This window comes from Equus asinus, chromosome 14, assembly GCF_041296235.1.
Source record: "Equus asinus isolate D_3611 breed Donkey chromosome 14, EquAss-T2T_v2, whole genome shotgun sequence".
In the NCBI taxonomy this organism is placed as follows: Eukaryota; Metazoa; Chordata; class Mammalia; order Perissodactyla; family Equidae; genus Equus; species Equus asinus.
In genome coordinates this window covers 26,087,275-26,114,102 of record NC_091803.1, presented here as the reverse complement: position 1 = coordinate 26,114,102, position 26,828 = coordinate 26,087,275, and the positions used below count along the sequence as shown (strand labels likewise).

The 26,828-nt window shown below is 52.6% G+C and overlaps 1 protein-coding gene across 4 annotated transcripts in view; it reads right to left on the bottom strand.

Moving 5' to 3' along the window:
* The window catches only part of GSG1L (GSG1 like), a 207,103-nt gene that overhangs the window by 179,342 nt on the left and 933 nt on the right, over window positions 1-26,828 (bottom strand). The gene's annotated exons all lie outside the window — the stretch shown is intronic.

Here is a 26,828-nt window from a genome sequence, read left to right as displayed (position 1 = left end):
GCTTCTCCCCACAGCTGAGTCCCACACACACTGTGAGATGCATTTCCCACTGTCTATGAGAGTCACACGCCTGGCTTACACTCCCTAGAAGACTGTGCACTCCACGAGAGCAGAATTTCTCTTTGTACATTTCTTAACTCTTAAAATTGCAAGCCATTAATGGATGAATAAGATACAGCCACATTTCCCTATGAATAAGTTACCCACCTGGTTCCTCCCCAGAAGATCCACGACAGTTCATTCAAGTCCCCCATTCAGGCCACCCAGAACTGAACCCAAATGCTTCAGGTGTGCCTCTGCTGTGGCAAAGAACAGAGGGACCACACCTCCCTCACGTTATAGATAATGTTTCTATTGATGTAACCCAAGGTCACATTCTGGTTTTGGGAAGCCATTTTTTACTGTTGGAAAAAAATAACAGTAGCAACAACAGCAGCGGCAGCAACAATAACAATAATAATATAAAAACTCTTTATGTGCCAGGCTCTGTTCTCATATCAAATTCACATTTAACCAAAGCCTTGCCAAGTCTGTGACATGTTGCTGGACTTTACTCTTTGGAGCTGAGTGCCACACATTACGTTTTTCCATCTAACATTTCCCTTAGTGAGATGCAGCCACTGCCAACTTCTCCCCACCTCACTGCACCCCGAGCCCTCCCCCGGCCGCCTGATAGCTACATGTTTTGATCAAAGTGCCCCGACTCCCTCTTGCAAGTCATGGATTAAATGTGTCCGCGTCAGCACCAAGGACAGCTCCTCCCACCACCTCCAGCCCCGCCCCTTGTGCCCAGCCACCCGCACCCACATTAGGGCCCCTTCTCCCCATCCTGCCCACGGCTTTGTAACAACCTTTCCAGAAACTGGATATCACTGACTAATTGACTAATAAACACTTACACAGCCAGACACGGTCCTAACTAAAAGCTTCAAATATCAATCCATTTAATCTTCATAACAACAACCCTGTGGTAGGAACTACTATGATCCCACTTTACAGACAGGAGCTGAGGCGCAGAGAAGTTCAGTGTCGTGGGGTTCCACACCCGGGAGGGCTAGAGCTGAGGCGCGTGCCCAGGCAGGCGCTCCAAGCTGCAGGCTGCCAGAGCCAGGCTCTGGTTCTTGGGTGGTCCAGCTCTCAAGGGCTCTTACTAAATACATGTGTAACACACAGGGAGGCCATGCATAGACCTACTGGGAGAGGACAGCACGGACCCCAAAAGGGTTTTGTTTAGTTGCGTTGTTTTGTTTGTTTCTAATCCAGCATTCTGATTACTGTAATTCTGGCTTCCTGAGGTCCACATAACAATGTAGCAAGTGAGGCCACATTCTCTGAGTTCTTGAGAGTTCAGAGCTCTCCCCCACTGCAAACGGAGGTGGACCCCCGAGAACCTTGCAAGCGATAAGTACTTTGTCTTCAACTTACAGATGAGAACATGGAGGCTCCGAGAGGCCGAGCCACTCGCCATCAAACACTCAGAAGGGGGCAGAGGCAGGACCTGAACCCACAACCCCGGCAGACAGGTTCCACGATGCTGTCCCTCTCTAGGGTCTCCTCTGACTCCTCGCTTCTGTCCAAGTCGGAAGGAACTGGGTAGAGGGAAGAGGGGACGTGCGTGCGGTGTCACATATGTGCAGGAGTGTGGAATCAACGCCACGGAAAGAAGTCCGGGAAAAGTCTGTCTCCATGGTTACACGAAACCTGAACAAAACATTATGCACAGATCCCCGTGGCCTTGAGCACCACCACTCCATCCTCCCGGTGATAGCCTGAGAGGCCGGCTGCCAGGCCTCCAACCTGCCCGCCCGCTTCTGAGAGCCTTCCTTTTTCATTATTCCATTATTAAACCTGGCACTTTATAACAGCTAAATGTTTTCTAATTATTTACAGGTTCACCTTCACAAAACCCCATGAGATAATGATCCCGCTGCGCATTTCTGTAATATTCTACCCGCCTCCAAAACTCAAATTGAGTTACCAAGATGATCTCATTGATCCTCCCACTTAAGGCTCAGTCGGGTCCATAGAAAGCAGTTAGAATTGCTTTCATCTGACATGCAGGGACACTGAGGCACAGATGGATAAAGACTGCTGTCTAGGATTTTACTGCAAATCAATGTGTGGGCCACAGAGAGCATTCTAGGTTCTTTTTCTTTTAACCCTAGAACAGGGAGAATAAGTGGGTTTCATCTCATTATCAATCCCAGTCATTGATAATGGCTACTGGTTAGCTGTGTTAAGAAGGATTCTGAGGCGGTATTTGAGATTTGTGGGAAAAAGTAATGTGACCAACTACGGATGTCGGCCATTGTTGTGGGGGTGCTGGCACGTGTGCTATGTGTTTTCCACTTCTTCCTATGACAACAGTAAATGTCCATGGGAAGACTTCATGTTGGTTCTCAACCAGGAGCGATTTTGTCCCCCGGGAGACATTTGGCAATGCCCAGAGACATTCTGATTGTCATTTTGTCACCCAAAGGGTGAGTGCTACTGGCATCTAATTGGTAGAGGCCACAGAGGCTTCTAAACACCTCAGCGCACAGGAAGGCCCCCCACAACAAAGACCGACCCCATCCAAAATGTCCACAGCGCCAAGCTTGAGAAACCCTCAGCAGGACACGCCCACACACACATTCTCACACACGCAACAGCGGGGACTGCCGATCTCGGTCCTCAGCAGTTCAGAAGCAAAGATGAGGATCTATCCCTTAATATACCCCAAACCAAAATCTGGCTTTTCTCCGTGAACCTGTTCCTTCATGTTGTTGCTCATCTCCCACCAGTTTCTCAGGCCAAATCCCAGGGATCACCTCTGACTCCTCTCCTTCCTTTGCTGGCCTCACCAAGTCCTGCCCGGCCTTCCTGCAAAACACTGCCCACGCCCACCCCTCCGCCAAACACACCCCCTCCTCCACACCCACCCCCTCCTCCACACACGCCCCCCTCCTCCACACCCACCCCCTCCTCCACACACGCCCCCCTCCTCCACGCCCACCCCCTCCTCTACACACGCCCCCCTCCTCCACACCCACCCTCTCCTCCACACACACCCCCCTAGTCCACGCCCACCCCCTCCTCCACACACGCCCCCCTCCTCCACACCCACCCCCTCCTCCACACACGCCCCCCTAGTCCATGCCCACCCCCTCCTCCACACACACCCCCCTCCTCCACACCCACCCTCTCCTCCACACACGCCCCCCTCCTCCACACCCACCCTCTCCTCCACACACACCCCCCTAGTCCACGCCCACCCCCTCCTCCACACACGCCCCCCTAGTCCACGCCCACCCCCTCCTCCACACACACCCCCCTAGTCCACGCCCACCCCCTCCTCCACACACACCCCCCTAGTCCACGCCCACCCCCTCCTCCACACACGCCCCCCTCCTCCACGCCCACCCCCTCCTCCACACACGCCCCCCTCCTCCACGCCCACCCCCTCCTCCACACACACCCCCCCTCCTCCACGCCCACCCCCTCCTCCACACACGCCCCCCCTCCTCCACACACGCCCCCCTCCTCCACGCCCACCCCCTCCTCCACACATGCCCCCCCTCCTCCACACACGCCCCCCTCCTCCACGCCCACCCCCTCCTCCACACACACCCCCTCCTCCACACACACCCCCCTAGTCCATGCCCACCCCCTCCTCCACACACACCCCCCTAGTCCACGCCCACCCCCTCCTCCACACACACCCCCCTAGTCCACGCCCACCCCTCCGCCAAACACACCCCCTCCTCCACACCCACCCTCTCCTCCACACACGCCCCCCTCCTCCACACCCACCCTCTCCTCCACACACACCCCCCTAGTCCACGCCCACCCCCTCCTCCACACACGCCCCCCTCCTCCACACCCACCCCCTCCTCCACACACGCCCCCCTCCTCCACACCCACCCTCTCCTCCACACACACCCCCCTAGTCCATGCCCACCCCCTCCTCCACACACGCCCCCCTAGTCCATGCCCACCCTCTCCTCCACACACGCCCCCCTCCTCCACACCCACCCCCTCCTCCACACACGCCCCCCTAGTCCATGCCCACCCCCTCCTCCACACACGCCCCCCTCCTCCACGCCCACCCCCTCCTCCACACACGCCCCCCCTCCTCCACACACGCCCCCCTCCTCCACGCCCACCCCCTCCTCCACACACACCCCCCTAGTCCATGCCCACCCCCTCCTCCACACACGCCCCCCTCCTCCACGCCCACCCCCTCCTCCACACACACACCCCTAGTCCACGCCCACCCCCTCCTCCACACACGCCCCCCTCCTCCACGCCCACCCCCTCCTCCACACACGCCCCCCTAGTCCACGCCCACCCCCTCCTCCACACACGCCCCCCTCCTCCACGCCCACCCCCTCCTCCACACACGCCCCCCTCCTCCACGCCCACCCCCTCCTCCACACACGCCCCCCTCCTCCACACCCACCCCCTCCTCCACACACGCCCCCCATGCCCACTTCCTCCATGCCCACCCCCTCCTCCATGCCCACCCCCTCCTCCTTGCCCACCCCCCCAGCTAATCTACCATCTTGTGTGGACCACTACAATTGCCTCCTAACTTGACCCCCAGTCATACCTCCCTCTTTTCAATTCCCTGCTCCACCTCAGGGCCTTTGCACTGCTGCTCCTTCTTCCCGATACTCTTTCTGCAGATCCTCACTGGGAGGCTCCCTTTCGACATTCAGGCCTCCCCAGAGAGGCCTCCCTGCCCTGACCACCCAAACCAATGCAGCCTCGCGCTCGCCTCCATCCCAACACGATGTTTTCCTTCTTTCACTGTAATTCTCACTCTCTAAAACCATCTTATTTATTTGTTTGTTTGCTGCCTCACCACTCCCCTCCAAAAAAGAATTGAAAGTTCGTAAGAGTAGAGACCCTGTCATTTTCATCACTACCAAAATGCATACCGTATGCACTCAAAAAAGTTTCTAACAAAGGAATGAATAACATTTCAATAACAGATGGCTTTCCAGCAACCTAAGAAGAGACACAGGCAGTCGCACAGTGCCAGAAGGAGCCTTCCCTCCGCTGAGCGCCGGCCCCCTGCACAGGCAGGAGCGGGGACCCACAGGCAGCCCCCGGCCCCCCACCACACACCAGCAGGGCGGTGCTGCCTGGGTGTTTCTTGGAACCAGTGAAGATCTAACCAATCTCTCTTTTCCCAACTGTGTCCCCATCCCAGACCCTCCCTCTGAATTCCAAGTGCCTGATTGGGACCTGAAAGCAACAAGCGAGCACATGCACCCGGCGCCAGGGGCTGCGGTGCCCCTGCCTGTGTGGCAGCCTCCCACCTCACAACAGCCCTTTAGACCTTTGTATTTTCATCCTCATTGTATTGATGGGTAATACGAGACGCCACAGTGGAAGAATTCCTCGCAGGACAGAGACTCAATGCTATCTCTCTTTTATCTCCAGTACCTACCTATCAGGACAAAGCATCTGATATTAGTGTATATTCAGAGCTTAATAAATGGTCCTGGAATGAATGAGTGAATGAGTGAGTAAACAAATCAGTAAATGGGCCAAAATTCCAACTCATATCTTCTTGATTCTAAATCCAGTGGCAATGTCTAATGTCTACACACTTTCCCTCCTCTATATCAAAACCCACGCTCAACAGAGGATGGGGGCCTCTGGGTTAAGACTGGTGGCGGACCAGGGATGTGCGATTTGTTCCCCTTATCCATCTTTCAATTGAAATGTCAAGGAGACACACAAAGCGGTGAAATGTTACAAGGGGACTAGAAACTGGGCCATTGTCAATGATTTCTGCCGGACCGAAAGGAATTTCCTAATCAACTTATCTTTTCCCTTCTTCTTCTTCTTCTCCCCAAAACTCCCCCCAGTACATAGTTGTATATTCCAGTTGCAGGTGCCTCTGAGTGTGCTATGTGGGACGCCACCTCAGCATGGCCTGATGAGCGGTGCCATGTCCACACCCGGGATCCGAATCAGCTAAACCCTGGGCCGCCGAAGCAGAGTGCACGAACTTAACCACTGGGCCACGGGCCTGGCCCCCCAATCAACTTATCTTTGCACCAAGAAGAAGACCCAAGGGGTTCTACCACCCTAGGTCAGCAGCATCACTGGGTCTGGTGGAGATGGCGCCCACCCTCTGTAACACATGAGCCACTTTCTGTGGAGACCAGGACTGTTCACCCCCTGGCTGCCATCCATCCAGCCTCCGCAATGCCAGCGAGGGCACACGGATGACAGCCTAAGCGGATGGGCAACAGTGCGTTGCATCTTGAGTTGAAGTAAAACTGGGCAAAGACAAGCAGCAAGCAGGCATGGTGCGCCGTGAGAACTGGAGTTCACATTAACCATCTCTGCTAAGAAAGGAACTAGAGAGTACTTCATATAACAGGGAGGTAAATCCTCTTTTCCATACTCAAACTGCCAGCAGGTGATCAAAGGAGATCCCACCTCCAGCTAGCAAAGTCACAAAATGTAAATAAATCCTGAAAAAAATAGAAATCGGCTTAGTGATAGAAATGCCAACCATCAGGACCACTTAAGATGCGTGAGCAGGAATCTAAGAGCAGCCAGGTGAAAAGCGAGAAGAGTTCGAGAGAACTCGGCCCCGCCCCCCCATTTACGCGTGAGAAGTAGGCCCGGAGAGACCTTCCACAGCCAAGGATGAGGAAACACAGAGAAGTAGTCACAAATAAGGCACTGGGGACAACGTTACAGCCTAAGCAGACGAGTGACACACTCCAGGTAGAGAACAGAAGCGTGTCTTTGAAATGTACTTATTACAGGAAGCCCAAGATAATTCATGAAAGCATTTGTTTGTGTCCCTAAGGAAATACAAACTCTGTAACAAAGCCTCGGCCATTGGAGGAGAAGACCACGGATTTCATCAAGGGGGGCTGCCAGAAAGCTCGTCCAGGTGAAACGGGAGCCAAGGAAGGAGAGAAAGGCCCATCAAGGAACATAAAATGCAAAAGCAGCGCCCAATACACACCTGAAGCAGCAAAGAGCAGACTCGACACCACAGGAAACTGGATCAACAACGCAATGCAGAGTGTGAGTGACACTCAGCTCCAGAAACTGAAACCACCGCCAAGAGGACGCACTTTGATGCCAGTCAGGGAAGCGGCAAAGCAGGGCTCAAGGGGCAGAGAGGGTTTTGCTCTCTCTTGTGTCTCTGTTCCTCTGAGCTGGAACTGACACTCGGGCTTCGCGCCTCCTCTTGCTTTAGTGGGACCACCACATTTCCCCCCTTAGAGGCCAAACAGAACAGGGAGGGGCGCAGGGGAGCGAGCAAGGAGACCTCCCAGGCTAGGCCAAGGCGCCCTCAGAGCTGGTCTAGCATAGTCTTGCCTCTCCCACTAGAGTAGAAAAGGATGGGGGGTCGTCCCCATGGCCGAGTGGTTGAAGTTCCACGTGCTCTGCTTTGGTGGTCCAGGTTCACAGGTTTGGATCCCGGGTATGGACTTACACCACCTGTCAGCCATGCTGTGGAGGCATCCCGCATACAAAATAGAGGAAGATTGGCAAAGATGTTAGCTCAGGGCTAATCTTCCTCAAGAAAAAAAAAAGGATTTGGGGCTTGGAGGTCTCTCTCTTGAATGTTCAGAGATACCAAAAGCTGGAGAACAAACTTTCTAAACTATTTTAGAATGCAAAAGAATGAGACAGGCCTCCTGGTTTTCAGCCTGGCATGTAAGAAGCTTGGAAGTCACCAGCCCGTGCTAACAACACGTAAAAAGCTGAGCAAACTGAAAAGTCAACAACTCGTCTTAGATCCCTAAGAGAAGTGAGGTCACAGGGCAAACTGCTGCCTCCAAAACTGGGGAAACGAGGGACACAAAGAATCACAGTTTCCCTGAGCACAGACATGGAGCAGATGGCACCACGTGAGCCAGCGCCAGGTCAAGGAGCCCCGGGCTGAAACTGCCAAGTTGCTGGAGGCTCAGAGCGGACAAGTCCAAGAGATGAAAAATCCAGGGGGATCCAATCATCAGGGTCCCCACACTTTTACCACGAATTTGACCTCCAGAAACTCTCCCAGGTCCTCACAGTGAATATCAGAGAAAAAGCCTCTCATGTTTCAGGACAGAGAGGGGAAAAGGAACCATTTTGAAATTCGCTAGAGCATTCTCTTCTTCTTAACCAAGCCTGCCCTCAGGAGAAGCCAGTTAATCACAGCCTAACCTGCTGTGGTTTTATCAGAGCCTAACTGACCTGGGGGAAAGACAATGCCCAACCCCAGCCCCTCCAGTCATCCTGTGCCACCTGACAGGGAGGGCACTGAGAAGCACGCGGGCCATCCACGGCCCAGGGGCGCAGGTCCCGCAAAGACTGAGACCCATCACAGGCCCTCCCCACACCACACCACCACGTTACAAAGGCTTTCACAGCAGCCGCCTCTACCCAGTACATCGTGTCTGGCTATCAAGAAAAAATTACAAGGCACACTAAAAGGCAAAAACAGTCTGAAGAGACAAACAAGCATCAGAACCAGACTCAGAAATGGCAGGGATGTTGGAATTCTCAGACCAGGAATTGAAAATAACTATGATCCATATGCTAAGGGCCCTAATGGATAAAGCAGACAGCGTGCAAGAACAGATGGGCAATGTAAGCAGAGAGAGGGAAATGCTAAGAGAGAACTGAAAAGAAATGCGAAAAATCAAAAACACTGCAACGGACAGGAAGGATGCCTTTGATGGGCTGGTTGGGAGACCAGACACGGCTAAGGAGAGAATCTCTGACCTTGAGATATCTCAATAGAAACCTCCAAAACTGAAAAGCAAGGAGAAAAAAAGACAAAAAAAAAAAACCCAGAACAGAATATCCAAGGACTGTGGGACAACTACAAAAGGTGTAACATGTGTGTAATGGGAATACCAGAAGGAGAAGAAAGAGAGAAGGGAACAGAAGAAATAGTTGAAACAATAATGACTGAGAATTTCCTAAAGTAACACCAGACACCAAACCACAGATCCAGGAAGCTCAGAGAACACCAAGCAGGATAAATTCCAAAAGAATGAGACAAAAAGAGCATTAAGATTATGAGAGAGAAAACAATAGACATAGAGGTCAGAGAAGAGAAAGCAATCCTACAAATAAGTGGTGTTCCTGAAGAAGAGCCTGGGACAAACGGAATGGTAGAAATAACTGAAAACATAATACAATCAAGTCTCCCTAAGCTGAACAAAACAGTACCCAGCCAATTAAAAACCAGCATTTATATATTTTGTGATGAAATTCTCTACTTTGAGAATGAATGGGGGAAAAATCATACCAGAATTCAGGGGGGAAAAAAGTTGCCCACAAATAAAAAATCGGGATGACTTCAAACATTTCTTCCTCAATACCAGATGCCAGAAAACATGGAGTGATGCCCGCAGGATGTTGAGAAGGAAGGCCGAAACCTGCAGATTCTGTACCAGCCACACTGTCATTAGTATCCAAAGGCCACGGAAAGCTACTGTTAGGTAAACAAGAGCTAAGAAGTAGAGCGTGTGCACTGAGGATAAAGGCGACCTCCGCTTCTACAAAGCCCTGATCTTGTCTCTGCTCTCTCTCCCTCGTCACCCCACACCTCTCTCCCTGGCTCACTACACGCCAGCCACATGCACCTTCTCTTCAATCCTTCCACTCGCCAAGCTCTGTCCCTATGCAGAGCCTTTGCATGTGCCGTTTCCTCTGCCTGCCCGTTGCCTGGTTCCTCTCACTCTTCAAGTCCCCTCAGATGTCCCTCCTCAAAGGGGGATGGGTTAGCTTCCTTGTGTTTGGTTCACACACACACTCACACAGGAGTTCACACATTGTGCACAAACATACACACAACCAGAAGTTCCACAAGAGCAGGAGCCTGCCTAGTCACCCTCTTTACACTGCATGCCAGCATCTTGCACGAGATCTGACGCACAGCTAGTGGCCAGCACATATGCCACTGTTTCCCGTGTTCAAAGCCAGCCAAGATATGGATAAAAATGGGGGGAAAGTGGACTAAAGGGACTTGCAATTAGTACCGAAACCAACTAAGCAAGGGATCGAGCAGCAATTATTGTTACAAATATGCGTTAAAAACAGAATTCACCTGCAGCTAATCTCCTCCTCCTACCAGGGAAGATGCACTGGACACCGCATCGCTCTTCACTGTCATTAGAGAAACAGAAGTCCAAGTACGAAAAACAGAATTATCAGCAGTGTGTATACTTTTTAAATCAGTAGTTAAGAAAAAAGAAATAAAACCTAATCCATATGGTAAAAGATAAAAACAAAGAAAATGTCTAAAGAAAAAAGAAATAAAGAATTGAAAGCATTCAACAAAAAGAGAGACATGAGATCAAATGTATTCATTATAGAAATAAATGTTTCTTGGCTAAGACCCTCAGGACGCACCAAAAGACAGACTCTAACCAGACTGTTCTTACCAGATGTGCACCTAACAGAAAGACAGGAAAAAGTTCAAAGAAAAAGGCTAGAAAGAGATACATCAAGGGGACACAAACAAAAGAAAGCTGGGATAGCATTATTAAATATGAAAAAACAGAATTCAAAGCCAAAAGCATTCACTAGGGAAAAATAGTCATTTTAGCTTGACAAAAGATAAAATCCACAGTCCCACAATGAAAATATAACTGTCACGAATCTTTTTGCGATGAATAACATAGAATCAAACTTTATAACAACAAAAACTATCAGAAACACAAGTGAAAATGGAAAGAATTCTATTGAAGAGGAAAACTTTGACCTACCTCCTCCAGCTTTTGGCAGATCAAGAAAGCAAAGAGAAATAAAAACAAGATGGTCTTTGAATAATACTATCCATAAAGCTGTTTTACCCTACACACAGGGAATATAGCTGCTTTTTCAAATAAAACATTTACCAAAAAAAGGACAAAGCAGAAATTTCACAGGCCACCTCCTGTAGCATTCAGTAAAACTAGAAATTAATGACAAAAATTTAAGTAAAGAAGGCAAAGCACTAGGAAACTTTTTAATGCTCTAGTAAGTTATTTTTGAGTCAATGAAGAAACAGATTGAAAGGTCAGAACTGTTCGAAACAAAATTATAATTTCAGAATTTTTAGAATATCATTTTGAAGAAAGCACTGCATTTTAAAAGTCACAAGATACGACCAAAGTGGTGCTCAGAGGCAAACTCATAGCATTAGATGCATTCTTTTTATTTTCTGAACTATGGAAACAAAGTTTCAACTCAAATACCTGAAAATGCCAACAAAAGAAACCTCAGAAAAGTAAGCTGAAAGAAAATAACGCATTAGAAAAATGACGCATTGATAAATACAAGAGTACTGATCTTTAAAATAAAAAGAAAAAGAAAGAAAGAAAGAAAGGGGGGAAGAGGAGCAATGAAACAGCCAAGCTGGCAAGACCTGGACCAAAAAAAAGGGGGGAGAGCTAGAACAAATTACAAGGGCCGTCAACCTGAGGATGCAACATCTTAGTACAGAGCCCATGGAAAGATTCCACGCCGGTCTGCTCTCCCTGGAGGGTCTGGAGAGCAGTTTTCACCAGGGCCCATAGCACCCTCAGTAGACTTGAGCAGCAAGATAAATCAAGAGGAAGAGAGAAAAACACCAACACCTAAGATTAGGAGTGCAAAAAGGAAACTGATCAAAGAGAAACTTGTTATTTTAATCATTTTAATCAAGAAAATATCTTATTTTCTATAATATTTTAATCAAGAAAATACTTTGTTAAATTTTATGCAAATACGTTTGAAACTCTTGATGAATAACTTACCTTGGGAGAAAACACAACTCACTAAAAAATGTCTCGAGAAGCAGAAAACTGAAGTGACCAATCACCAAGGACGAACTTGTTCCCCCTAGGATGCTCCCCGACTCCCCCAGAACTCTACGTGGCTGTCTCCTCCTGGGCACTCAGGTCTCAGTTCAGATGTCCCCCCTTCAAGGAAGTTCCCCTGACACTCTATCAAAAGCCCCAGCCCCGAGTGCTGCCTCATGACCCTCGTCCCAGCACTCACAGCGCATGAAATCATTGAGTTACCTACTGTTTAACTTACTTTCTTATTCTTCACGGGAATGCCAGCTCCTTGCAAGCAGGGACCTTAGTCCCCAAGTGCATCGAGCGTTCCTGGTGGCAGGAGAGGGTCTGGCACAGAGCGGGTGTTTGATAAATGTGTGGAATGAATGAACGAACGAAAACCAAGGAAGACAAGAAGACAGCTTCCAGAAAATCCTTCCAAATAACCTCTTATTGCAAAGGAGGAGAAATCTTTCAAGATGGAAATAACTGTGCTGGAAAATAAGGGCCAGAACAAGTTGGCCGGCAGGTGAGAGTTCACATACAGAAAGAGGACCATGAGTCTCAAAATTCTACTCCGTCACCATCAGAGGGAGAACGCGGTGCAGGCTTGCAGAGCCGCAGAGACGTGACTGGCTTACGCACTCAAGAACACATGTGGAAGCAGTGCATGGCCTGTTAACCCTCACCCCGCAGGGGACCCGACTGTTTCTCTGACCCCTGAGTCCCAGGGTCATGGTGGCCGGAATCTGGCACCACATGAGCCACAATGAGCAAGAAACCCACTCTCATTGCCTGTCCCCTCTAGAACGTAAGCTCCAGGGAGACAAGGCCTTTGTGGGTTTTGACCCCCACTGAATCCATGGCGGCCTTCGTAGGAGTTCAACAAGCCGAGTAAATGCACAAGTGAATAACCCCCCTCTGGCTGGCTGTCTCCTGCTCCAGAACGCAAGCTCCAGGAGACTGAAACTTCATCCGCCTTGTTTCCTGCCAGAATCCCTGCACGGAGACAAAACCTGGCACATAGGAGGTGTTCACGAAAATGAAGGGAAGAATTAGTGAGAATTTGAAGCTTTCCCTTCATGGTAATTCCAACTGTTCAACTTCCTACCAGTCCCAGGAAAGGTGACTTTTTTGGGGGCAGGGAGGGGCATTTTTAAAATAACAGTTCTTCTGACAAATAGAGCATAGGTCATAAAACTAAAGGTGAAGGTTTGTGCATCATTCAGGGATAATCAAGGACCAGCAACAAGAAGCCAAGGCTCAGTGGGCAGCCCAGGCTCCAGGCTGCATTTACAAGGGACCAGGACCTAGTTTTGAGGAGGTCCTTTCACCTGCAGACACTTGAGTGTCCTTGTCCATAAGACAAAGAGTTAACGCGGATAGCGATTCTCAAAGGGCAGCTGCATCTCACCAGAGCATTGAGGTAGATCCAGTGACTGACAGAATGTCCCAGGGGAGAAGTGTTATGAAAAAAAAATTCAGCTGAGTGGTGGAAGAGGGTGTGCTGAGGTGGGGGCCACAATTTTAAATAGAGTGATGAGGGAAGACCTCACACAAAAGGGGGCATTTTATTCAAGTGAGAGAATGGAAACCTGGGGGAAGAGTGTCCAGGCTGAGGGAACCGTATGTGCAAAGGCCCTGAGGCAGGAACATGTCTGGGGGTGTTTGTGCAAAAGCCAAGAGGATAGTGGAGCTAGAGTAGAGGGAGCAAGGAAGAGTGTAGTGGGAGATGAGGCAGAGGGGCAACAGGAACAAGTTATGTAGGGTCTGCAGGCACTGGAAAGACTTTGGCTTTACCCAACTGAGATGAGAACCACTGGAGGATTTGAGCAGAGGGACGCCATCCGATGTGCAGTAGGATCCTTCAGCAGACTATGGGGGACAAATGGAGGCAAGAAGACCAGTGAGGAGGGTGTTGAGGTGATCCGGGCAAGAGATGGTGCTAGCTCAGCCCAGGGTGGCAGAGGAGAAGGTGAGAAATGGTTGGACTCTGGAGGTATTTTAAAGAGCCAAAAGGATTCGCTGACGGGTTGAATGTTGGATGTGTGTGTCTGTGTGTGTGTGTTTGCGTGTGAAAGAGAGAGAGAGGAGTTAAAGATGATTCCAAGGTTTGCCTGAGAAATTGGAAAGACAGTGTTGTCCTTTGTGGTGGTGGAAACGGGGCTGAGAGGGGCAGGGTGAGGGTGTGGCGGTCCTTCGTGCTGTCGCCAATCTTCCCAGCTCTGCACTCTAGACACGCGGCAGGACTGCACCTCTCCAGCCCCGAGGAGATGAGCTGTGACCATGGGATTTGCTTTGGCCCATGAAATGGAAGCCAAATGGCATGTGCCACTTCTAGACAGAAACTCATCCCCCGTTCCTGCCCCAACGCCATGGAAGCCTGGAGATGAACCCTTGGAGATGGGTCCCTAATGACGACAGCATGGGACAAAGCCCCAGGGTTGTCTGAACCCTCCCGGATTTGCAGCATGCTCCGGCCTATCCTGGCAGGTGAGGGCAGAGAGCAGGTGGTCAGCTGGAAATCTGTTCATCTGAGGTGCCACGTAGACCTCCCGGTGGACCTATCAACCAAGTGGAGACCCTGAGACTTCTGTCCACCCCGCCCAACGTGCCCAGGGCCCCCTGGAGGATCTCTCCCAAGGCGGGTTCAGGCACCGTGGGGCAGCCAAGAGTGTGGGGGACAGACAGGAGCGGAGATTGAAGCCTGTCTCTCCCCTCCTCCAGAACAGGACCCCCAGATAGAGCAAGCAAGGTGGAGAGAGGCCCAGAGGAAAGGGAGGACAAATGGACACAGAGAGGGGAGCGGAGCTCCGCAAGTGTGCCCCAGAGGGACAGGCTCAGAGCCAGTTGGCTGGGCGAGAAGCTGCCTCCCACATTCTGAGTTTACTTAGGTTGTGAATGAGTAATAAAAATAGCACAGTTTTCCTGAGACGTTTTTATTATTCTCTTCATACTTCACATGAGACATCATTATTATTATTATTTTTATTGACGTGGGACAGTTTGGAGAGGGGCTAGTGGACCGTGATGGGCTGAAGCTCCCCAGAGTCAACACACCAAGCCCGCCCCACTGTCCCCAACAGCAGAGAGAGGAGGCGAGGAGGGGCAGAGAGCAGGGGGCTCTGGCCTGGCCACCCTGCCTTCCCACCCGCCCCTCACCAAGGGCCGAGGCCCCGGAGAGCCCGCCCCTGGCAGAGCCCTCCTCTTGCCGTGGACTCAGTCCCTCCCAGAAAAGAGCAGTGAGAAAGGGCCATATGTGCTCCTGAGCGCCTCCCCGGCTATTTCAGGCTCCCTCACTTGCCTCTCCCCTCCAGCTCCTCAGGCCTGCTCTCTCCCTGCACGTCTGTGTGTGTGTGCGTGTCTGTGTGGACACGTACTCATGTACACGCGCTCACGAGTCTGTTTCTCTCTGTCTCTCCCTCTGTATCTCTCCTTTTCAATTTCTCTGTTTCTCTCGGCTTCTGTCCCCGGGTTTCTCTCTGTGCATGTCTACCTGTGTGTGTGTCCCTGTGTTTGGGTCTCTTCCCCTCTGTGTCCCTTTGTCTCTCTCCATATCTCTGTGTCTCTCTCCGTCTCTCTTCCCCTCTGTAGTGTCTCCCTTTATCTCTGTCTCTCTCCCCCCTCTCACTGCCTGCCTTCCTGGCTCCTTTGTGATCTCAGCCTTTCCCCAGGTCCCCCTCAGGTCCTGGGTTTATCTCTGCCATCTCTGAGAGGCTAGGACACAGGTTAAGGCCCCACAGCCACTGCCTCTCCCCGAGGCTTCAGCTTCCGGAAGCTGGAGCACAGACACCCACCTCTGGTCTCTCCTGGAAGGGAAGGGGCAGCCCCTGGGAGAGGACCCTGTACCCTACAGCCAAGCTCTCCAAAAGCAAGGAGGAGGCAGCCACAGCTCCTGCGGCTTGGAGCCAGGCCCCCTTCCATGTGGCCGACAGCACCACCCAGCTAGAATCCAAGGACGGAGTTCAATCCTGCCATATTCACTTGTGGACAGAGACCCCGGCCTCCCCGGCGGCATGGACATAAAGCAACCAGGGGTCCCAGGAAGGAGCCATTCCAAGAGCTCGGTGCTGCTACTACCCCACTTTTCAGATGAGGAAACTGAGAACCATGTTTCCTCTGAAAACTCAGAAGAGGAAAAACTCCTGCTTGCTCTGTTCTAAACCAGTCTCCACCAGTGTCCTCACCCAGCCCCCATCTTCCCCGGGATCCGTGAGAGCACGCTCGGGCCTGCATTCACTTGCTCAGGGCCCTCCCCGCTGGCCAGGACCTGGGGAGCTGTGGGGCCCGGGCTCCACCCTCTGGAACAGGCTTGGGAGCCACAGGGCGCTCCCCACCGACCAGGTCACTTTCTACCTCCCACACAATCCGGCCCTCCTGGCAGTCCTCAATGGTTAATTTTGTTTTGAGCATTTCCAAGCACATTCCATGGAATGACCAGACATCCCAGGACAGTGAGACCCTGGCTATCAGCTCTCCAATCCAAAGGGATTCTGCCACTAAGAACCACTGCCTTCTGGTCCTGGGACACTCTGGTGACAAGTTGAACACAGACTCTGGTCTGCTCTGAGGTGCTCACTTTAGAATGACAGACACAAATCATAAACAAGCATGGAAATAAATAAACAAGGTCATTTCAGCAAGCGGTCCATGCAGTAAAGAAAAGAAACCCTGGTGGGAGCCGGCCCCATGGCCAAATAGTTAAAGTTCACATGCTCTGCTTCAGTGACCCGAGGTTCGCGGGTTCAGATCCGAGGTGTGGACCTACTCCACTCATCAGCCATGCTGTGGAGGCATCCCACATACAAAAAGTAGAGGAAGATTGGCACAGATGTTAGCTCAGGGCTAATCTTCCTCAAGCGAAAAAAGAGGAGGATTGGCAAAGGCTGTTAGCTCAGGGCTAATCTTCCTCAGGAAGGAAAAAAAGAAAAAGAAACCCTGGGAGGAGAGAACAGCAAGGGTGGGGGTGAGGGGGGGAGGGTTGAGGAGGGTCTGCAGACGTGACAGCTGAGCTGAGACCTAAAAGGTCAGTTCTTTATATTTAGAGGAAGGAAATTCCCGGCGAGGGACCCTCAAGATCAAATGCACCGAGGTGGGAAAACAGCTTGGTGTGGCTGGGACTGCAGGGCAGCCAGTGAGGCAGAGCAGCGTGGGAGGTGGTCCCGGGAGAGGTGGGAGCAGGAGGCAGAGACGGGCTGGCAGTCAGAGGCCCTGGCCGGGGGCCACTCTGCCCCACACTCTGCAGCAGCCAGCGCCAGCCCTGCCCACTGCCTCACTCCCAGATGCAAAATGAGAGGGCTGGGTCAGAGCACTGGTGCCCAGGCCTGCTGTGCTTCAGAAACCCCTGGGGAGCTGGACAGAGATACAGACTCCTGGTTCTCACCCTACGCACACTACGCAGAAGGTCCAAGAGCAAGGCCCTGGGAATCTGCATTTGAACAAGGTCTCTAGATGATTCTGGGACTCAGTCAAGTTTGGGAAACAGCAGATGGATCAGATTCTCCACCTGGTGTAGCCTCCAAGGATGGGCCTCAGGAAACTATAGAACAAATTGTATGTTTCAGGGGACGCATTTCTCTGGGATGGAGGCCTGTGGCGTCACCCGAGCACCACAGAGCCCCAGAGCATCGAACAGTTAAGAACCTCTGAACTCATGCACAGCTGCAGCATCTTGGCTCAAAGGAACTAGGCCAGGGATGGAGGGCACGGCCACAAACCCCTTCAGTTCCCAGATGTCTCTGTTGTGTAAGTAGGGGCATCTGTTGGTCTTACCTGACCAGCACCTATGGCCCCTCCTACGGGGACCAGCCCCCGACTTTGAGGAGCCACCTGTGACACTGACTGCTTTAATGGCCCCAGTTCTTTAGCCCTCCCCGTACCCATGCCCTTGGCCATTATAAATCTGCAGCGCCCCCCAACACTGACTCTGGGTTCAGCCACATGACTTGCTTTGGCCAATGGGCTCTGAGCAAATGTGATGTACGCAGAAGCTTGAAAAGTGCTTGCACAATTTGGCTTGCTCTGGCTTTCAATCTTTGACATTTCAAGAGAACACTCCTGGGCTAGCCTGTTGAGGATAAGAGGCGTATAGCCCGGCTGCCTCCATCACTCCAGCCAAAGCCAGGGACACCACACATGTGAGCGAGCCCAGCTCAGCCCAACCCAAACCGTTAACCCCACAGACTCTTGAGCTGAGTAGATTTTTGCATTGCATGCCACTGAGGTTTTGGGGGGGTTGTTATGAAGCATCACTGTGGCAAGAGCTGACTGACACACCCCTCTTCCACTCTCAGGCCACATGGTTTAGGGAAGCTGTCCTCATCTCCTGTCCCGGGGTGGCCTTGTGACCAATGCTGGCCACTCAACAAGATCCATCCCCTTTGGCCACACTATTGGTTCAGGCGTGGGGACAGTCCAAGGTGGTCCAATGAGACCCGGTTCTGGGACTTCTGCTCAAATGTTGAGGAGGATCTCTCTTGTCCACTGCGATTACTGGAAGGACAGTAGGTAAGCTCAGAGCTTTGAGAGATGATCACAGCGGGAGAGTCCATCTGAGGATGCGGCTCACCCATGAAGGCAGAGCCACACGCTGGAAAGAGACAGATTCCCGCAGCACTGCTTGATCCGGCCACACCACGACCTTGGACTTCTCCTCCAGGACTTTCTATCAGGAGAGACCATAACGTCCCTTTTTCACTCAAGCCCATTTCGAGTGAGTTTCTCTCACTTGCATTGAGTCCTGGAGTCCTGGAGAACAGGGCTGACTCCTTTTGGGATGTCTGCCCAAGCCCCAATCCATTCCCCTGGCTTGAAGCTCCGCTCCCTGTACGCACAGGGTGGGTTGTATAACCCCACACCCCACTGCCAGAAGAGAGCAGACTGGGCCCCCCCATGGCCACCTGCACCACGCCAGCCAACCAGACTCTCCCTCAGGACCATGAAGCACAGACATGGAGACTAAGGGGTGGCAATCCAATCGCGGGACCAGCAGACCTCTGACCTAGAGGTTGCAAACAGGCAGGAGAAGCGTCTGCTCACCCTCGTGTTTGCTTTTGGTCTGCAGAGCAGGCTTATTTTTAATTGAATTAGTTGCCAAATTTCAACCATCAAGAGATTTCATACAAAAACCTAGAGTTTTGACAAAATGAACAGCATGGCCCCACATGAGCTCCTGCCCTGACCTGAACACGGTGGTCTGGGCCTGAGGAGCAGCTCCTTCAGAGGAGGCAAGGCTGCCGGCTCCCCACCACCCCTCTTTAGGGCACTCTCTGAGGGTCCTGGGCTGGCCCCTGGAGGACTGTCATGGGTGGCCCTGGACCTGAGTGAGGTCCCAACAATTCCGGCCTCCAGGTGGCCCCAGGCCCGACCTGCAAGGCCTGGACTCTGTGGCAGCAGCATCCTTCTGATAAACTCCCCTTTATTCTTATTTGGGCTCAAGACTGCTTCTGTCCTTTGGGACCAGAGGAGCTTAACCACCACAGTCTTGCAGGCAGCACAGAGGCCCAAGGTCACGGCATCCCTGAAAGATGGTTCTGGGTCCGACACTCCATAATTTAAATGGGGGGACAACCACAGGGGACCCCTTCAGCTCCTCACAGAGTCCCACTGAACACCTCTGCTCAGGAGCAGGAGGAGGGAAGTAAGAACGTCTGGCAAGCCCAGGGGAATGATGGCCACAGAGCACAGAGCCCGGGCCTCTTGCCGCACAGGAGGCCTGAGCAGTTCTTGGAACTCTAAATGCATTCAGCACACACTCACTGAACCCTCACTGAGCGCCTACTCGTCTGAGTTTGGGCATGTGGCATTCTGTGAAACAGACCAAGGCCTGCCCCCATGGAGCCAGCATCTGAGCAGGGGAAGAGAGAATAAAGAATATAAATGAGTGTGGCATATAGTGGGTAAGACAACAATTAGAGCGATGGGGCAATAAGGTGGAAGGGAAGTGCTGGGGGTGGAGAGGCCGCTCATTTTGACAGCACGCTCCTCACTGAGAAGAGCACCTTTGAGCCGAGACCTGCCTGAGAAGGGTGGGAGGCTTGCAGATATCTGGGAGAAGGGTTTCCAGATAGAAGAAATAGCAAGTGCAAAGGCCCTGAGGCAGGAGGGTTTTGGCCTGTTCAAGGACCAATGAGGAGGCTGGGGTGGCTAGGGCAGAGTGACTGGTGGGGAGAGGAGGTCAGAGAGGCAATGCGGGCAAATCACAATGGACCACAGGCTTTGGAAGATGTTTGGCTGTGACTGAGTGAGATGGAAGGCACCAGAGTGTCCTGAGCAGGGGAGGGAAGGGATCTGACTCAGATTTAAGAAGATCCCCCTGGCAGCTGGGTGGAAAACAGACCATGGGGGCCCAAGGCAAGAGCAGGGAGCCCAGTGAGGGGCTACTGCCCTAGTCCAGGGGAGAGGTGCGGGGCACAGGCTATGGCAGAGCTGCGAGGACGTGGTCAGCTGGGGCTGGACTCCAAATGAAGAGCCGGCAGGATTCGCCAATGGGTGAGCTGTGGCGTGTGAGAGCAGGAGGCATGAGGAGGACTGCGAGTCCTGGGGCCTGGCATCTGGAAGGTGGCAAGTCACGTCACTGGTGAGGAGGCAGGATGGATTGGGGCTGTGAACTCCCTGAAGGGGCAGGGGCCACTCCCATCAGAACCTGGGCCCAGTGCTCACAGATCTGCCAGGTTTTTGAGAAAAGCCATAAATCCAGATGTTTCTGCGAAGTGTCTCAATTTTCAAATGTTGGCAACTTATTCAAAGACACTGTAAACACTGCAGGGCCAAACTTAACAGATGGACACTTTGGATCGAGCGCGCGGGCCCTGGGTCTGCAGCCTCCGACACAGGGTCAGAGCTCAGCAAGCGCCGTTTATCGAGCACTTGCCGGGCGCCAGCCAAGCACCACGTTCTCTGCTTCGACCCCAAGGATGCTCTCGTGAGGCAGATATCATCATCCTCATGTCCCAGCCAAGGAAACAGAGGCCCAGAGAGGGCAAGCCCCTGCCAGAGGCCACACAGTAGGTGAGTGGCGGCCTGGGGGCAGGAGTCTGGACTGTCTGAGCCTGAAGCCTGTGGCCGTGGTGTGCTCTGCCACCTCCACCATCCAGATAAAAAACGAAACCCTCATTTTACACGTGAGGACAGAAAAGGCCAGACAGAGGGAGTGTGAGTTACCCAAAGTCACTTAGCAAGTTGGCACTGGAGGCTGGACTTAGAGCCAGGGCTCGTGACTCCTGGTGCAGTGCTCCTTCCACCAAGTCCTGCTGGAGGGGCCCAGGGAGCCTGGATGATGTGGGTTGGGGGTGGAGGGCGCCACACAGCAGGCAAGAGCTGGGCTCTGGAGCCTTCTGCTTGGGTGCACATCCCAACTCTGCAACTTGGAAGCTGTGTGACCTTGAGGATGTCATTTCACCTCTCTGTGCCTCAGTTTCCTCATCTGGAAAATGGGCATAACCATGACACCCACCTCATAGGGCTTTTACACGAATGAAAGGAAGGAACACTGGTCCAGGGTGAGAGCCACGTCTGTCATAATCCGAATCTTTGCCCCTCAGATGCTCCTGAGACGAAGCCCATTTAATATTACACCGATACACTCCCATGCACTGGGAGCCTCCTCGTTGAGGACACCGTGTGTCCTCATACTCATGAAAATGTAGCCTCCTGATTTAAGGAGCAGAAGAGCTAGGAGTTTCTGTAGAAAAGAAGGGGAAGCAAGAAAGGCATGGGGGCAGCTGGAGTTCCCACTCCTGAGCAGGAGCGGCTGCCCCACATCCACGGGAGCGTGTGAAGCAGGGCAGTGTGGAGTGGGTGCCTCCGTGGAAGGGCAGGGGTCCCCAGTCGGCTGTCCCCCTCACTGCTTTGTAAGAAGACCCTCAGAGCCCAGGAGAGAGCTGGATACAAACACAGTCGTAAGAATACAACATTCATCCCGCAGATGCTGGCTGAGCACCCACCACGCACCAGGTCCTGAGCACCAGGAGCCAGTCATGAGCTCTGCACACAAACCAACCCCACCTTCACACGGCTCGTGGACAAGACTCAAGCCAACAAGTGACACCAAGGGACCGTCAATGGTGGCGAGTGCCAGAAGAAAACTCAGGCAGGAAACGTGGGGAGGGTCAATTTTGAATCAGGTGCTCAGAGAGAGCTCAGCACCAACTTAAAGAAGTTTCCAGAGAAGACATCTGGTGCTGGGAAAACTGGAAAGCCACACGCCAAAGAATCAAAGTAGACCGTTATCTTACTCCACACACAACTATTAACTCAAGATAGATTAAAGACTTGACTGTAAGACTTGAAACCATAAAACTCCTAGAAGAAAACATAGGCAGTACACTCTTTGACATCGGTCGTAGCAGCTTCTTTTCGGATACCATGTCTACTCAGGCAAGGGAAACAAAAGAAAAATTAACAAATGGGACTATATCAAACTAAAGAGCTCTGCAAGGCAAAGGAAACCATCAACAAAACGAAAAGACAACCCACCAAGGGGGAGAAAATATCTGCAAATCATATATCCACAAGGGCTTAACCTCCAGGATATATAAAGAACTGATATAACAAAAACCAACTTGATCAAAAAATGGGCAGAGACTATGAACAGACATTTCTCCAAAGAAGATATACAGATGGCCAACAGGCACATGAAAAGATGCTCAACATCACTAATCATCAGGGAAATGCAAATCAAAACTACAATGAGAGATCACCTCACACCTGTTAGAATGGCTATAATTAACAAGACAAAATATAACAAATGTTTGAGAGGGTGTGGAGAAAAGGGAACCCTCATACACTGCTGGTAGGAATGCAAACTGGTGCAGCCACTATAGAAAACAGTATGGAGATTCCTCAAAAAATAAAAATAGAAATACCATACGACCCAGCTACTCCACCACTGGGTATTTATCCAAAGAACTTGGAATCAACAATTCAAAGAGACTCATGCACCCCTATGTTTGCTGCAGCATTATTCACAGTAGCCAAGATGTGGAAGCAACCCAAGTGCCCATCGAATGATGACTGGATAAAGAAGATGTGGTATATATAGATATACATACAATGGAATGCTACTCAGCCATAAGAAAAGACAAAATTGTCCCCATTTGCAACAACATGGATGGACCTTGAGGGCATGATGTTAAGCGAAATAAGCCAGACAGAGAAAGACAAACACTGCATGATTTCACTCATATGTGGAAGATAAATGAACACACGGATAAAGACGGTTACCAGAGGGGAAGGGGGTTCGGAGAGGGCAAAAGGGGTAAACAGGCACATTTACATGTTGATGGATAAAAATTAGCACAATGAGCACGGTGAGCACAATACAATCTACATAGAAACTGATGAATGATAATGTACACCTGAAATTTCACAATGTTATAAGCCATTAATGACCTCAATTTTTTAAAAAAAGGTTTCCAGAAATCGTCTCGTGGTGATCTGGGGAAAAACATTCCAGGCAGAGGGAAGGGCCAGTGCAAAGGCCCTAAGGCAGAATGAGCTGGTGTTGGGGGCCAGTGTGGCAGGAGTTGGTGACCACAGGGGAGGAGAGGAGAGGAGCTCAGAGAGGGGGTGTAGAGAGGGAGGCCTGAGGGCCACCTTAGACCTGGGAAGGATGTGGCTTTGACTCTGAGGGTGGCCCTCGGAGGGGGCTGCACAAAGGAGGGCCAGGATCTGATGATTATCTGATGCTGGGTGGAGAGTGGACTGAGGGGGGCAATGGCGGAAGCAGGGAGGCCACTGCGGGAAGTCCACAGGAGAGATGTGGGTGGCGCAGAGAGGGAAGCAGCACGGAGGTGGTGGGTGCTGTCACACAGCCAGCAGGTGACCCTGCACTTTTCCTGCACTATTTCATGAATCCTTGCACCTCGGATAGGTGCTGGCCGCTCTGATCACCATTCTACAGGGCAGCAAACTGAGGCTCTTGCCCAAACCACACGGCTAAAAAAGAGGCAGTGCCCAGAGTTAGCCTCCAGAAGCCTCCATCCTCCACGAGAGAGAATGGGCACTGTGCCCTCCGTTACAGGAGCACCAAAGATCCTGCTCCTGCTCCCCGTGGCTTGTCCTCCCTTCTCTCCAGCACCCCAGGCCCACCCCCTCCAGCAATCCTCGAGAGCCCTGCCACATCCTGCAGCCCTGTTGGTCTTCCCCAGCCGCCCGCCCGCCCACCGCCTCAGGCTCAGATACACACAGGATGAAGTCCGACACCACCTGTGTTCCCAGTCAGACAGCCATGCCCCTGGCGCCCGTCTCCCCCACCTCCACACCTTCACCCGTGCCTCCTCCAGGCCTTTCCTCTGTTGCCCTTCGCCCCCTGGAATGCCTGCGTCCGCACCCACCCGCCCCTTGGAGCCTCCAATCCAGTCGAGAGATCCAATTTGCGCGAAGGGCTCAGGGTGACTGTGTCAGGCCGTGCTTGCCTTTCTGTTTGCTGAAGGAGGCTGATGCTCCTTCTTGGAGGAGGAGAAAAGGTTCCTTTGTGCTGGGTCTGGCGAAATTGTGTCTGTTTAGGACAGGCTGCAGTTTTCCTTTTGAACGCTGTAGATTTTTAGTGTGGGGAAAAGGGCTTATTCGATTTCCCTGTGGCTGCCCAGAGTGGGGAGAGCTTTTTCGGAGCACAGACAGAGTGACGGAACAGGCGTTCGAGAGGCAGGGACATTCAGCAGCTGCTTCTCAAGGCGAGCTTCAGCTTTCCTGGCTGGTGTCTCCACCGGGAGGAACACAAAACGCAGAGAGAGGCAGCCTTCCCTGTAGTTTCCTGGACGGGCTCGGGGGTGGGCAGACAGGAGGGCAGGGTTTTACTGGGGGCTTGTTGGGGTGTTTTTTTCCTCTTCAACTACAAAATAAATTTTAAAATGGTCACAGTATCCAGAAGAAAGGTAGTCACAGCAACAAAAGTTTGCGTCCAGGTGCCTCCTGACACCCTTTCAGAGCCCCGGCGGTGGAGGGGCAGGATTTGGACACTGGGATCAGCCCGGGAACCGTCCAAGCTGGCTCAGACCTCCCCAGCTTCTCACCAGTACGGACAGGCTGGCCGCTATCTTCCCAGCTCCCAGGGAGGAAACTGTGGTTCTCAGGGAAGGGCCACCCCCAGCCAACAGTGGTCAAGAGAAAGGAGAAAACTGCGGCTTTGTTTTATTGACCCAACTAACCGTCCAGGTTTTTACTAACAGAGGACTGGGGGTGAGGGGCTTGTGCTGAGCCCCCCAAAGCGCCCCCTCCTGCGACGCCCAGCTGCACAGCTCTCTCCCCTTATCACTTCACCAGATTCCTTTCTGCTCCAGAAGACAATTCAGGCCCCTCACCAGCTGTGGAGCCCAGACGGAAACCTCTCTGAGCCTCAAATTCTGAGCCTCACCTGAGAATTAGGCACCCCAGAAGTCGCTGCCTCAAGGGTGTTGGCAAGGACTCAATGACCCTGCAGGCAAGTGGTTTTAACAGCGCCTGGCGCACATTAAGGGCTCAGTAAATGTAAGCTAACACTGTTTTTAAATGTTTTCCAATTAATAATTTTTAAAAGTGCTTAGGCTTAAACATCCTGTGTCAACCCCTTAGACGAGCTATTGCAAGAATCGGGGCCATGACCTTCAGGGAGAGGCAAGAGGGGCCACAAACAATTAAGAGGCTGAGCTGGTCAGCAGGGCCGGGCCATGAAGGCAGGGACAGGGTCACCCACCAGAGCGCAGCCTCGAATTCTCGAGTGTGTGCTCAAAGGGAGGCACCAGGAGGCTGCGGTTCTGCACAAAAAGGAAACGTGGTGAGAGGCGAGGCTGACGTGGGGCCCTCTACCAGAGGGCATGGCGTGACGAGGCCTCCTGGGGAGAGGCTAGGCTTGGGTTGAGTGGAAAGCAGGGAATTTTAGCCCAAGATGCCTTTTGAGGTTAATTTTTTATTACATCCCAGAGTAAAAATTCGACTCCTGAGTGCACACCAGAAGTGAGTCTAATGGGGTGAAACTGGTCCGGGGCGGGTCCCTGTTCAGACACCGAGTGTCAGAGCAAACAGCCAGCATCGTGCAAATGGTCACAGAAAAGTTCAGTCGGGCACCTCCAGAGACAAGACAGAGCAGGCAGCACCCCAGGAAACCTCTGGTTTGTTGTCCTAAAGCCCATCCAACATTTATCCTGCAAATATGTGCCAAACACCTACTGTGCTCCAGACACTGCCCAGAGGCTAGGATGGCAATGAGCAAGAGGGCTCCAGCCCTGCCCTCACAGTGACATCCTGTGGGGACAGAAGACAACAAGCTAGTGACCAAAGGTAGGTCCCAGAAAATCTCAGCTTGCACCAAGTGTGATGAGGGAGATAAAGGCAATCATGAGATAGGAAGCCATGGAGACCCTGCCTCCCAAGGGGGATGGCTCTCTCCAGGGGGCCCGGCCGCAGAAGGCGGGTCAGGAAGCCCCACCTGGAGCCGAGGAGGAGCCAGCCAGGGAAGACGTGGGGAGGGGAATTCCAGGCGGGGGGAGCAGCCTCCTTGGGTTTATTTTACACCTTGTTCCCTCTGTCCTTCAAACCGGTTAGGCCAATGGCTCATTCAGGGCAAACCAGGGGTCTGCCCACTGCCCCGACACTGAGTACACAGGTTGACATCAAAGAGGGAGGAGGTTTAACCTTGGGGAAAGAGGTCAGTTCACTCAGGAGGGTCCCCACACCTGGACTTGGAGCAACACGGACTCGGAGGGACCGGGCGGCGTGGACCAGCACCCCGGGCATGTGGCACACGCGCTGTGAGGCCGCTGTCCTCGGCCCCGCTGTAGCCTCGCTGCGCCCGCGGGCGCTCGCCCAGCCCCGGCTGCCCCTGGCGGGCACACGGAGGACAGGCGGGGGGGCAGTTTGATCCGCCTTAGAAAAGTCACCCCCAATTCGGATGGGAGCCTCGCCGCGCGGTCCCGCGTTCCCGCCTGCCTCCTTTCCCTCCCGCAGCGTCCTCTCCGGGGCGGGGGCCAGGAGACGAGGGGCTCCCCGCCGGATGCCCCCACTCCCACTTCCGCGCTGCCCCAGCCCCGGCCGGGAGCGGTCGAGCGCGGGTGAGGGATGGGGGAGAAGGCCCCCGCGGCTGCAGGT